The sequence below is a fragment of the Aythya ferina genome (genome assembly GCF_964211825.1).
Source record: "Aythya ferina genome assembly, chromosome: 1".
NCBI classification, from domain to species: domain Eukaryota; kingdom Metazoa; phylum Chordata; class Aves; order Anseriformes; family Anatidae; genus Aythya; species Aythya ferina.
The window spans coordinates 161,625,064-161,637,941 of NC_140296.1; the positions used below are offsets into that span (position 1 = coordinate 161,625,064).

The 12,878-nt window shown below is 33.6% G+C and overlaps 1 protein-coding gene across 6 annotated transcripts in view; it reads right to left on the reverse strand.

The window, feature by feature from the left end:
- Positions 1 to 12,878, reverse strand: part of ANKS1B (ankyrin repeat and sterile alpha motif domain containing 1B) — a 435,613-nt gene that overhangs the window by 253,492 nt on the left and 169,243 nt on the right. The gene's annotated exons all lie outside the window — the stretch shown is intronic.

Consider the following 12,878-nt stretch of genomic DNA (forward strand, 5'->3'; position numbering starts at 1 on the left):
TGGAGAGGTGGGCTGACAAGAATCTCATAAAGTTCAGCAAGGAGAAGCAAAGAATCCTGCACCTGGGGAGGAACAACCCCAGGCACCGGGATATGGTGGGGGCCATCCAGCTGGAAAGCAACTCTGGAGAAAAGGACCTAAGAGTCCTTGTGGACACCTGGTGAACATGAGAATGTGCCCCTGCCACTAGTAAGGCTAATAGCCTTACTATTCTTATCATAGAATGATAAATAAGAAATTCTTATCATTCTTATAATTCATCTCATCATAGCTAGGCTGTGTTAGGCAAAGTATTGCCAACAGGTCAAGAGATGTGATCCTTCCTCTCTACTCAGCATTGGTGAGGCTCCACACCTGAATTACCATGTCCAGTTCTGTGATTCTATGTTCCTGAAAAGAGTGGATTAAACTAGAGAACATATGAAACTACAAGACCAGGAGCATGGGGTATTCAGCTGGTGACGTGGAAAACAGAGGCTTAAATTTCTGCTCGGCTTGTGTACTTGAAACTAGGATTTTATACCATAGATGAATATCCTAACCACTGAGCTGCTGATTATTTGCTTCATCTTTCTTCTCTTCTCTTATTTTGACCTACTTCATTTTTCTTCTTTTCTCACATGGTTTTGACAGGCAACAGTATTCCTGAGTGGGAATAAAAAATACTTCTAAATTTCCCACCAGATGTTAGCATAATCATATCACTGACATTTACTTAAGACAACCACTGGACCTACTGCCATATGTTTAGTTTATTTCAGGCTTACATCACAAGTTTTCATGGACTAAATGAAGGGTATAATGAATGCTAAGGAACAAATTTCTATTAGATGAACATTTATTTGCTCAGAAACACAAAAATATATTTTTTCCTGTACCAACACTGTCATTATCCTTGGGTTATCAGATGTAGGACTAGAAAGACTGATAGATGTACAATATAGTTAATATTCTTTTACCATTTTCCATATTTTTTCTTATTACTATTTTTTAATTACAGTACTTGGTAATTATTTGTTTAAGTTTAATTCGCTTACACATAAGATGCTAAATGTACAAGACATATTTTCTGTGTTGTTGAAGTGGAGCTAATTTATATGCAGATTGATGGATTTCTTTGGTTGAAATTACTGTAGCTGAGTATCAATATATGAATATGTTTTTTAGTAGCATAAGTGGTCTTTGTGGTTGTGACACAAAAGAAAAGATAGGAAGGAAAGCTCATAAAATAAGCAAGCTTGTTTATAAGTCCTAACAAGAGTGTGTACATAGCTCCCAAAAAAGGAAATAAATTCCCATTAGTAAAACATAACACAATATGTATCTATAATGAGAAATTATAAAATGATTCAAGGAATAATCACCTGTGATTATTTAAATAACAGAAGGTGAATAAAGGAAACAACTATATTATACTTTCTAATTATGTTGATTACTTATGTAGTGCAATCCAATGTCACCCATGGAGTAATAAAGAAAGTGTAGTCTAGACCAAAATACATGACATTATAAAACTTATGTCCTTATGTCCTTAAAAAAACTGAAGATCTAAAATACACAGTAAGTGTGTATACTTGATCAAGATTCCAAGTAACCACTGTCATATAATATTCTTGCTTGGATATTATTGTATGTACTACATTTTTTGATAGTGGTTTGCTTTAGCTGCTAGAGAAAAAAAAATTCCCCATGGCTACGGTTGCTATAGGGATGTACCAGTTGCTGCTATACTGTGGAAGACTGTTTTTGAGGGAAAGAATATGTAAGAGTTCAGAATTTCCTGAAATAATATTTGATTATTTCCTGAAATAAACATGTCTGATTATGACACTTGATTGGAACTCAAAAAAGGTCTTTTCAAAAAATTTTCTTAAAAAATTATGCAAGGCACTTAGCCCCATAGTGCTGCTCACCTTATCTTTAATTGAGATTGGGTGATATTGCCTCACCATTTTTCACCGTTTAGATATATGGTATTGGGCAACAAGTTACTTGAACATCAGTGTTCTTGTAGTAACTCTGTAGTAACTCTCATAGGCCATGAGTATATTCTTAGCACTCCTACATGGGTGGTAAGGAACAGTAGGAGATAGCTGTTTCTCACTATAAAGTAGATTAATTTAACCTTTTTTTTTATATAGCAAAAAAGCATGAAGACTCAACAGATCAGGTTAGGACTAGTTATTTTTCAAGCCACAACACATACACGCATATCTAGGCAGATCAGGGCTACTCTAAGTTCCACAGACTAGCGATATTTTTTTTTATTATTATTTTTTTTTTTTACCCGTGAGATTTATTAAATACAGTAAGCTCTGAAAGGGAGTACATCACTTAGGAAGGGAAAGCAAAAACAGAAAAACATGAATAAAAAAATCAAATATAGTGGGCACAAGAGAATACAACTACATTGAATTAAAACTAAACTAAATTTTAATTAGAGTGGTACTAAAAATGCTACATTTATTTATTTATTTATTTATTGGTACTTGTTTGGGTTTTCACATATAGCTAGAGGTTGCATGGAGGTTTTCTCTTAACAAATTAAGATCCCAAATGCAATTGTGCAAAGACATACTTCTCTACACATAAAGTCAAGCCACTTAAAGCCTGACTGATCTTAGGATCATGGATCTTATTATCAAAGCTACAAGTCACTAAGTGCATTTTTAAAAATAAATAAATACTACAGCTAGCATTACAAATGTCAACAACAGTAACAAGCTCCTTGGTAAGATTATGCAGAACTCTGTTTGATTTGTTTGTTAACACTGGTGCCAATATGGATGCTGGGGAGGGAGGACTACAGAGAATCCTGCCAGAGATACCTATGATCACTGACATTCTTTTAAAATATCTTTTAAAAATAACATCCTTGGGAGATGGATAATATTCTACTTTATGATTTATACAAGATGGACCTAGAGTTTTTTCTTAATAGCATACTTCATCATGATAAATACAAAGAAACAAGATACATAAATAATGCCTCTACAGACTATGTGCTCAATTCTTTCATTTTTGTAAATTTACAAACAGTAAATAATTACTTATAAGCTCTACACAAATATAGAAGTCTAATAAGCAAACATCAGCAAAAGTGAGAATAAGACTTTTCTTTCAAATGATTTTACAAAGGACTTTTCTTGATATGAGTAAAATAGTATCTCTAACTAGAAGAAAAAAAAAAAAAAAAGCTATGATCCAGAAGAAAATTATTCTATGTTGCAGGAATTAAGAATTTTAATTCTATGAATTACAAATCTTAGTTCTATGAATGGTGCAGCGGACATGCAGAAAATGGCCATCAGCTGGTGTCATAGTCTTTCAGGTCCAAGTCACACAAATGAAAGCTATATAACATCAGCAGTGGACTAATCTTCAGTTTTCTTGATTTTAAGTGATTGTAATTAAAAGGGGAAAATGCCTTATGGGGACTAGATGCTTAGTTTAATGTGGAACTCCTTGCAATAACATCTTGTGGACACAAAACTTATACATTGGGTCAAAGGAGAATGGAAAAATCCACAGAACATAAATCTGCTAAGGGTACTTAATACATAGGAAACATCTACTGCTTATGAGGCCCTTGGCCTGCAAACAGTTGAAGGGTGTAACAACATTGTGAAGAAGTGTCACTATGAATCTTTTTTTCAATTATGCGTTTCCCAAGGCATTTGGTTATTGTCAAACATAATACAGGGTAGATAAAATTTTACTGTTACACAGGCCAATCTTTATAATGCTTTTATTTTATGTCTTTTTGTTTTTATTAAACTTTTGAGAATGTATTCAATTTGGTCTCTGGCAGTTTTTGTAGATTTTTCAGAGTATGGCTTTGTGTCTTCCCCACACTTCACCATTTATCCCTATCCTCACCTGACCAAGTCAAAACTCTCAGAGAACAGTACCCTCTGTGTACTTCTAAGAAGATAACAAGTCTCTTACTATGCAACAATTAAAAATAAATAAATAAATAACCACTTTGAATTAATACAACCCTACAATTAGAACTACATTATGACTTGAAATACAAAACAAACATTCATAAACAGAACTTACATGACAAAGTCCATAATTTATACTAGTTTATGTATTTTCAAATAAACCCCTTGATAACTTTAATTAGCAAGACTTGATGTGATTAACTTACAAGTTATGACCCCTCAGATTCTTTTCTAAAGAGCTACTGTCCAGGCCACAATTTTTATCCTGAATTTATGCAATTATTTATTTCTACCAAAGTGTAGAAACGTACAGTTCTCCTGAGAGTGAGGCATATTTTTAAAATTTTTCAAATTTGTCAGTACATTTTTGAATTTGAAAACAAAACAACTACAACAAAGTTAGATGAAAATATTTCACCCAGGTTTACAGAAAGATCTATTCATTCATTCTGAAATCAGTCAGAAGTGGCTCTGATTTATCAACCAGTTTCTGCTGAAAAATTGATTTTCGATGCTTCGTTCAAAATTCTGGAATGCATGTTGTCGTCTCCACTTAAAAGCATAGTAGCTATTCCAGAATGAGGGAAATCTGGATTCAATTTTATCTTTCAGTAAATGACACCAAACTTTCATTTTCTGCAACAATACTACCAACTCCATAATACTCTCATATGTGTCTCTTTTACATGTTCAACTAGAACTGGTTATGAAATACATAGTTAAGTAGTGAATTAATGAGTGAAACTGACTCTGCCCTATTTCTTAGATATTCACCAAGGGTATAGAAGGTTTGCTTTCCCACTAAAATAAAACAACAATATTGTTTATGTTGTAAAATAACATAAAAAGAGAGATTTATTACAGCAAATAATAGTAGCATTACTACTGGATAGCAAGGAAGGATAAGCAGAAAATGGTGTATAGAATCATAGAATCATTCAGGTTATAAAAGACCTCCAAGATCATCAAGTACAACCGTTAACCTAGCACTGTCAAGTCCACCACTAAACCATGTCCCTAAGCTCCACATCTACACATCTTCTGAAGACCTTCATGGATGATGACTCAACTACTTCCCTGGGTAGTCTGTTCCAATGCTTCACAACCCTTTCAGTGATTTTTTTTTCCCTAATATCCAGCCTAGACCTCCCCAGCACAACTTGAGGCCATTTCCTCTTGTTCTATCACTTGTTGTTTGGGAGAAGAGACTGACTGCCACCCTGCTACAACCTCCTTTGAGGTAGTTACAGAGAGCAATGAAATCTCCCCTAAGCCTCCTTTTCTCTAGGCTAAATAACCCCAGTTCCCTCAACTGCTCCTCATAAGACTTGTGTTATAGACCTTTTGCCAGTTTTGTTGCCCTTCTTTGGACACACTCCAGCACCTCAATGTCTTTGTAGTGAGGGGCCCAAAACTGAACACAGTGTTCAAGATGCAGCCCCACCAGAGCTGAATACAAGGGGACAATTACCTGCCTAGTCATGCTAGCCACACTATTTCTGATAGGACGCTGTTGGCCTTCTTGGCAACCTGAGCACACTGCTGGCTCATATTCAGCTGGCTATTGACCAATACCTCCAGGTCCCTTTCCACTGGACAGCTTTCCATCCCCCAGCCTGTAGCGTTGCATGGGGTTGTTTTGTCCCAGGTGCAAGACCCAGCACTTAGCCTTGTTGAACATCATACAGTTGCCCTTGGTCCATCCATCCAGCCTATCTGGATCTCTCAGTAGAACCTTCTTACCTTCAAGCAGATGAACTCTCCTACCCAACTTGGTGTCATCTGCATACTTAATGAGTGAACTTAATGAGTCTATTTAACTTAGTAGCTTAACTTTTTTTTTTTTTTTCCTTGAAAGGCACTCCACAGACACAATAGTACACATTTTATTTATGATGTAAAGCATACTTTTAGCATACTTTTCAGATTAAAATTTAAATTGATTAAGCAATCACCATGTATCTCCCCTCTTGCATCGTATCAAAAATTACGTATAAGCAGTTGCATACAGACTTGAGATTCCTCTCAAATTGCACTAAAATCTAATCAAGTTACACCAATGAAAATATTAGAATTTAACTTCTTTTTCTGATTACTGAACAAATGAAAAGATTAGAATTTAACTTATTTTTTTGATTACTGAACCAGCTCCACTTACAGGTAATACATAGAAAAGTTCACTATTACCTACATTTCATGTATGCAACAAACTCAAAAGGAACAAAATATATAGAGAGAGCTACAGATTTTTAGAACAATTAGTTTGTTATCATCTAAACTGAATGAGTAGGTTGCTGCTGGAAACAAACAAACAAACAAACAAACAAACAAAAACAGATTAAGAGTAACAACCAAAATGCAAATTTGCTCCAAACTTTTCACCTAGCAGACATCTACATGTCTTAAGATCAAAAATACTCTCGATAGATATTGATAATCAACTTTAAAATTCCAATTATGTTTGAATTAAGTTAAGTTGTGTGAGACTTGTAGATTTTATTTTTAACTGCTTCTGTTTCATACTAAAATTTAAAAATCACAATCATATTGAGTTATACACACAGGCGGTAAGAAAGAGAAACAGAAATTGTCTTTCTCTTATGGACTTAGGATAAGAGAAAACAAATAAAAGCTTTACCTTACTGGTTGGTATACACTACAGAAATACTGGTAAACCTTTGTTTATTATTATTATTATTGTTATTATTATTATTATTATTATTTTCTTAACTGCAACTCACTATGTATGCTCAGAGGACTAAAAATTATTATTTTTAAAGGCACTTTTTTGCCAGTTCCTTCCATTCTAATCATCTCATATAGGCCTCAGAAATACAGATGTTGAACAGAAAACTTGCTGTAAGATAGAAACATTCTGGAAGGGAGAAGAAGAAGCTCCAAATGAACTCTTTAAAACTTTTTTTTTTTTTTTATATATGTTTACTGTTGTAATAGTCAATGTACTTTCAGAAAAAAAAACAAACAAACAAAAAAAAAAACATTTTATAGTATGATGATCCACTGTTACGTTTCTGTTCTGTCATCTTACAAAGAAAAGGGGATATGTACAACTCAATGCTATGTAACAGATTTTTAATAGTGCAAATAGACATGTAGCAAGCATACGTTACTTTATGATTTTACTTTAAGGGAAAAACAGAGTCAAAGAAGTGACCTGAAACCACCTGTAAGCTAGTTAGTGTTCATAGGGATCCTGAGGGAATTATTCCCCTATTTTAAGATAGTCTCTAAGAAATTCTCATTGCCAGCATCATCATAGCATTGCTCTGTTTCCTACCTCACTGCTTGCCAGATTGAGGCCCAAGTACTTAGGTTTCCACAATTAGTAACTGCATTCCACTTATTATATGGGTATTGTTTCCCTTATTGTCAATATTTAATTGCTAATTAGCCCTATTCAGAGAAAGCAAACATGGGGGAAAGGAATAAATCCTCTAAAGAACAGTCATTTGAAAAAAAGTCAGGTACACATTGCTCCGTGCATGCTTATCCACGTGGGGTCAGATGGTTCAGAAGTTGATTTGAATAGAGATAAGCTGTTCATGTCACTTCTTATTTTATTAAGACATCCAATGCTATTTCTGACAGCAGGACTTAGAGGTCCCATCTGCAGGGTTTTTTTTGTTTTGTTTTGTTGGTTGTTTTTTTTTTTTTTTTTTTACCTTCAATAAGTCTTCTTGAAATTCTTTTATTTTCATATTAGTTTAGTACCAATTTAGCAATCAGAATATCCACATAGTTAGTGATATAGAAGACAGTATGTTTGGAAAGCAGCTTCAAACTAACATCTGCTAAGAGGGTTTAGTCAGATAATTCATTTAAGCCTGAGATGAGACTGAAAGATAACACTGTATTGTAATTACTGAAGAGCTCGGTAACACAATAATGAAGTTAGATTGGAAAAATATAACTTTCTCCAGCAAGATTATTTTGAAGTTCAGGTGGGATGGAATTTAAGTCAGTTAGAATTGTATCTAACTTTTCATGCAATCACTAGTACAAAAGATCAGTTTCTTGCAAAAAGAAATACTGTTTTCAGATGGAACCACAAGAGCCACTTTTATTTACAGCTTTCCAGGTACCATTGCCAGCAGATTTTTGGACATTATACACTCTGTGTTGAACACATTCTTTATAACACTGAGCTATAATTACAATGAACTTTGTGAAGTAAGTTATTATGAACCTGGTTGACAAATAAATGTTTATAGTATGAATTAACCCTACATTTCTCTATTCCTGTGAAACAGACTGTATCTTTGCCTTGGATAACCATGCAAAGAAGATGCTGGAATTAGAAGCAGCAAAAAGAAGGGCAACATAAGGAGACTGTAACAGCCCACATATGCTGGACAGCTGTAGGGGGACATAAAAGAAATGGTCTGAGACAGTACCAAGTACAATTCCCAGTAGCAGTTCCTGGAATAGCTCTATTACTTCATATTAATTGCACTCAGTTGAACTTGGTTAAAAATTGACAGGGAGAAAAGGCATAACCTTAAAGATGAAGGCTCAAGTTAACTTGGTTTGAAGAACATCTTAGCAGATTTTGGTGTATCATAATCTTGTAAGCAAAAACATGATGAAGAAAATGAAAAAATACAGAGAAAAGAGGCCTTAAATTTGACCATCTCAGGCATTTCACCTGGAGTTGTTTCTTTGTTTGTTTGAGATGCTCCCTACCTAGAAGCGTCCATATGTAGAAGGGGGGAATGCTTTATTTATCAGCATTTGTTGACTATGTTTATTTTATTACATGGCAATATTTTCCCCTTTCTCTGTCACTGGAATACCATGAGGTTTAGGGATTGTCAACAGACAAAGACACTTAAAATACCCCTCTAGCAATGAAAGATATTTTTTCTTTGCATTCCCTTCATTTTGTATTTCACTTCTTGTAATCCCAAAAGTACTTATAATTGAAGAAACAACGCTTGAAGAGTCTATATAGATATCACAGTTTGATCTTATTAAATCAGATCATAATAAATGAGATGAGTGGAAATCTAGCATTGATAAATATGTGACCTAGTTTAAATTGTAGTCACATAAAGGATCATTCCTCCAGCACAATAAAGTTTGACTGCATTTAGGAATGAAATATAGCCAGTAATTTTAAACCAGTCCTCTGAACCAAGTTTCTAATACTTTTGTTTCTTTGTAATATGCTGACTATCGTGATTCTACTGAAAAAGAAAGAACCACAAGATTATGTTTAAGTGTAGGGCTGTTTTTGCTTTATAAATATCAGACTTGTGAGACAGGACAATTTGATCAGAAATTTACTTTAAAGAAAGATCTGAAGGTACTTCTGAAGGAACCTAAGGTGTGACTCAAATAATATTTTTTCCTTGTAGAAGAAAAAAAAATCATAGTCTACATATCAAAGACTGAATTCTTGAATTGTACACTTTGGATTGTTCTAAGGAGCAATGTGGACTTAAATGAATGAAGTGATGTTAATACTAGCCAGAAAACAAGATGTAAAAAGAATAAGAATTGCATTAGGGTACGACAGTGGAGACAGACTTTGTAACTAAGAAATAAACTCAGTAAAGACTTCTAGATACTACAATAAGATGAGAGAAAAAACTGTATGCTCTTTTGCAGATGAATGGTATGTAGAATTTACTGAAAATGTAGAGATTTTCATGAACTGAAAACACATATTGCAATGAGATTACAGACAACTGCTTACATTTTTGCTGCATACATGAACTTTGTAGACTATTTTCTGATCTGAAACAGAACACATATATATGCAGAACTGTCTTTTCAATTTCACAACATGAATATGTAGGAAAGTTAATATGAGTTAGAGAAAGATCCTTTATTCTCACTGATTAAGCAGAAATGAAAAGCAGAGTGACAACTTCGGCTGCAAGTGTTGATTGCACCAAGCTGATATTACCAAGATATCCATGATTTTGCCATCTTTGATCTTTAAGACTTAGAGTTTCAAAAGAACTTTGGGGATGCTCTATAATAAAGCATAGAGCTATGAAATTAGTCGTCTCCCTGAAAGCCCTTACTGCCCTCTTCTGGAGTAAATGATCCTGCACATCTAGTGGTCCACTTTTTTTCAAAGTTATGTGAGGACCATCTCACTAATAAAAATCATCACCTGGTCTTCCATCTTTCATTTGTGTTGTCATACAAAATGCCTGCCAAACATGTATTTAGATGATCAAGAAAATGATTAGCATCTCACCATGACAGAGGTACATGAAGTAATAACTTCCTCATGCAATGGAATGGACTCACTTTTACTACAGAAATTTTAATGGTAGTAGCTGATATTTGCATTTACTGACTTTCAACTTGAGGTGAAATGCAACACTATAAAATCATGATCATTCACTCTGAATTCTAGAATGCTTCTATAAGGTCAATCTTCTTGCTACAAATAGAGTTGTAAAAATATGTATATATATACCATGCCAAAGCTGCATTCAAAGTCCACCTTGTACATACTGGAGTAAGAAAGTTTCTGTCTACTTGCTGTGGGTTCTTCCACCCATTAAAAATGTTTAAAACAAATAACAGATTTTTCACCCTTACAATTTAATTGCAGTCAACCTGATACTAAGGTATCTTCTGCCATTCATGCAGGCAACATATATATAGGCATTTTTGTTTAAACTGCTGTTGACAGTCATCTGACCCACAGCTAAAGCACATAATTACCATCATATATGGACTGTTCTCCAGCTAATTAATCAGAAAATGTTGCAATATGCCATCAGTAGGATAATATAGTGCTGTTGTTGTAGAGTTCAGTGTTTTTCTACTTGAAAGAAATAATCTCCTTGAATACCAGGATCCCTATTTCAACTCAGGGGATGTAGGGAATAGTAAGCACTGAGTAAAACTTCCATCCCCAAAACTAAAATGGAATTTTCTCTGTTCACCAAAAGGTACAAGAGATTGATTCCTCTTTGTCAGTAAACTATTGAGGTAGAGGTAAAATGCTGAAGATTTAAGAATTAGTCAGAATCATTATTTTGTTGTATTCATCTCCTGCACTCATCCTGAAGGAAACATAAAGAACCTTGAAAATGAGTAGGGAAATACTAAAGCCTTATTTAGATGGCAGTTCCTGATTTAGAAATTCTGCACAAGCATTTTGATTGTTTCAAGGAAGGCAACAGAACACTAGTAGCTGCAGTTACTATGAAAACGGCTTCCTTCTGTATGTTTTTCTTTTGTGTTCAGGCAGAGGAACCTTGAACTCAAGTATGATAAAATATATTTTTTCCTTTTACTGATGTTTTTTAAAAAATCCCAAGACACATAGATGCCTAAGAATATAATGTAATAGGAAACACTCAAATACACACAAATTCTCAATTATTGAACTAAATAATTTTTTTCAAGATGTATATCTTCCATGAATTTTCAGGACAAGTTAGCAATTCAGAGGATTATAATCAAGACACATGAATTGTAATTCTATAATCAATGAATCAATGTAATTCTATAATCGAGACACAGGAATTGTAATCGTCACTGTAGATCTGGAAAAGGAACAAGGAACCGTTTTGTGAAACAACAACTAGTTAAAAAGAGCAGTAGAGAACACTGCTTCTGCTACTCCTTGCAAAGCATTATAATTCAAGGTTTGGCTTTTAATAGTCCAAGTGAGAGACAAACCTCAGCAACTTTTCTAAGAGAGACAATATTTATCTGTTCTTTCTGGATTTTGCTGTTCTCAATACAAGTTAGCATCCTTTGTCTTGTGCAGAAATCGAGCATCATCTATTTTGATTAAGGAATCAAAATAACCTCAATGATGAGAAAAATAAAGCCTTGGTCTTTTCATTTCACAGACTAAGACTGTGTCTAATCTGCTATTTTTTAAATAATTTTAGGTTATAAACTACCTCAGAATGGAGGATCACACTTTTACTATAATATTTCATTTACTGATGGTAAATTAACAATTTATTTATGGTAAATTGTACTCTTGAAAAGCTTAGAAAAGATGGCCAGAACTTCAGTCATTTTTCCTTTGTTATTTTTTCTTAGCTTTTCAGAGACAAAAAAGGAAATTTAGCTTCCACTCAATCCATAAATCAAATCATCCATAATAGAAAAGTACAGTTCTAATGAGCATAAGATTACAGTTCCAGTTTCAGATCATATGAAATGTGGTGATTACAAGTTACTGAACACAATCCATTGTAGATATAACCAAACAAGACAAAATGAAAGCAAATCCAGAAATTGTGAAGAAATTAAACATAATTGTGCAACAGCAGAAATCTGGAGAAGTTCTTTATGACTCCAATGAAATTTCTTTCAGTTTTCTTAATTTTGTTTTTAAGCATCAGGATGTATTTAGTACGATTCACCTACTTGAAATAAAATTGTAATTACTAAAGAAAATTTACAGCAGAAACAGAACCCCCTGACTGAAAGAACCAAATGACCCCAGATACCATTCAAATTAATTATTTCCAGTTAGGCTTGAAAAGTTTTGCTATAACCACGAAATTAGGCACATTCTTTTACTTTCAAAGATAATGTCACAGCCAGTACGAGAAAATAAATATGAATGCTGCATATGAATATGAATGCAATATGAATGGACGTTTTAACTCTTTCTTCATAACAAAGTTCATTCTTGGCTTATTTCAAGACAGTTCTTTAACAATAAAGTTTTGTTTTCCTTTAACTATTAAATTTATTTTTTTATGATTATTTTAAAGCACTAAGTTCTACAGATTTCAGAATTTTCAAACCCTACCAAACAGAAATGTACAGGATTCATATCATTTGAAGAAAAATTGTACAGAAGCTTATCAATAAGTTTGTACTAAATATATACTAAATTTGTTTTATAGTAATCTATTTATATCTTAAATACAGTATCCCTTTAAAAGAAATAACTCCATCTGCAGGTCATGT